Here is a 2,155-nt window from a genome sequence, read left to right as displayed (position 1 = left end):
ACTTCTGCCATGCTTCCCAGAAAGTCCTTGATTACAAACCTGTGTCGGACACAAGCAGGACCAAGACAAGCCATCTGAATGAGGACAACCATCGCATGAGGTATTCGAAGGGTTCACACCTTGTGGCTAATTAGAGATGATAAAAAACACAGGCATCATTGTAAAACAGAGCCGGGACTGGTGGCAGAGCGACTCATCATTGTTGCAGGCTGGACTAGAGAAGCCGAGGAAAGACCCCGATGGGGATATGTACACAAGTCAAAATGTAAAAGGTTTACAGAATCGGTTCTGGGGCCCTTCAACCACCTGGGTACTTGATGGTCCAAGTCTGACTCATGACCATGTAGTGTTGAGTCCTATTTGCCCTCACTCCAAATTTTAGAGGACACACATATGTCAATCATGAAGGGCAAGTGCCCTGAGAGCAAGCCTGGCCCTCGGTGGACTGTCCAAGAGAGCCGTCATCTACTGTTTTTTTTTTAAGAGAACAAATCATTTGATTTATTGTTCAAACAAGCTCCATTTGTATTTATTTAGCTTTCTGGCTCTGTGCTTGTGCCTCCAACATTTTCACAACGATTTTCTGCTCCTCCATAAGTAAAGCACGCTTGGTCCTGTCTCAGACACATTTAGCGCACATGGACCCACCATAAGCCCCGCTGCCGTGTTTTTTTGGACAACCTCAGGAGAACTTTGGATCTCACAGCATGGACCCCTCGAAGTCGGCCTGGGCACACACCGCATGCAGATTTGGGCGCTTTCCCAACTTTTTTTGTGTACAGGTAGACAATTCTGTTACTAGGGGTTCGGGACAACCTCGTTTTGTTAGAGGCGGTATTGTAGGACGCCCTACGCTGATAGGTCAGAACCTGAACCATTCTGAATGCCAGCACACAGCATCTCCAGAAGAGCTCGTCATCCACTTTTAAGCACCTTCTACTGTGGGCAAAGCTGGCCCATTTCTCGTGAATGGTCAGAAAGAACTCACATGGAGGCTGAATTCAAAATGACTCAAAACATAGTTGGCGACGTGGACTTATAGGACGCTCGCCGATCGGACACAAATTCTGACGGCTAAAAGGGTGTATATGTTGCTAGGTAAGTGGGACCCGGGATCTGTAACAGGAAGCAATGGGGACTGGCCTGATGATGTATAACATGTCCTTCTCGCTATTCAACATATAGTCATCTGCTCTGTGTCATGATTCCTGGTAGACTTGTGACTGTTTGTGTGTTTTGGGGAGGCATTTTGTGTGTGTTTGTTTATGCAAGATATACAGGATAGATGATGGTACAGAGACAGTGATTGGACCACGGTTCCTGGGGGTGATGGGGTGGGAGGAGAAGGGGAGGTGAGCAGGAAGCCAGCAATTAGGGGTACAGGGGAATAATAAGTGCTCTAAAATTGATGTCAAAGAGGGTATAGCTTTTTCTCCTCATGTTTCATCAATCGAATTGTATCTGAGAGGAATTACTGAGAGGTGAACAATGGGTAAACATAATAGTGGGGTAGGAGGAAAATAAATAAAATATATGTGTGTATTTGTTTATACATGTATACACATGAAAATGCAATAAGGAAGCAGATGGACTTTGGGCCTCTACTTAAAGCTTACCTCAATACAAGAACGGCTTGTTCTAATAATGTGGCGTTGTATGATATCCACCTTCCTGACACGATCACTGAAGGCAAAATGGGTGCATAAGCAAGTAAGGTAAAAAAAAAAGCTGATGGTGCCCAGCTGTTAAAAGGTATACCATCTGGGGACTTAAAAGGCTTGTCTTTAAATAAGGGGCCATCTAACATGAAAGCAGCAAACCCCACGTGCAAGAAGCACGCCAACCTGTGTGATCACGAGGTGTCGGGAAGTTCAAAAACAAGGAACCAAATCAATGAGCAAGGTTGGGGGATGTAGTGAAGACCCAAAACCCACTTGCAAGGTAATTGGGCAGCCCCTCTCAGAAGGGCCACATGGAATGGATAATAAATCCAGGGTGTACTATGGCATTGATGAACTACATAACTATCCTCCAGTCCTATAAGATATCCTCCTCCAATTACTAAGGTCTTTATGTATTATCTCTCATTAATCATGTTAGATTTGCCTTTGTTCATTTGTATATTTAAGATCACTCGGTACAGGGTAGTCAAGAT

The 2,155-nt window shown here is 44.7% G+C and overlaps 1 pseudogene; it reads right to left on the bottom strand.

Annotated features, from left to right (window-relative positions):
- Window positions 1–529: 529 nt before the first annotated feature.
- On the bottom strand, window positions 530–878 carry LOC115871467 (annotated as a pseudogene).
- Between the last annotated feature and the right edge of the window lie 1,277 nt (window positions 879–2,155).

Source organism: Echinops telfairi, unplaced genomic scaffold (assembly GCF_000313985.2).
Source record: "Echinops telfairi isolate 266 unplaced genomic scaffold, ASM31398v2 ScPeMD7_5868;HRSCAF=6743_0, whole genome shotgun sequence".
NCBI classification, from domain to species: domain Eukaryota; kingdom Metazoa; phylum Chordata; class Mammalia; order Afrosoricida; family Tenrecidae; genus Echinops; species Echinops telfairi.
Note: the sequence above shows the minus strand (reverse complement) of the source record. Positions and strands in the feature narration are given on the sequence as shown.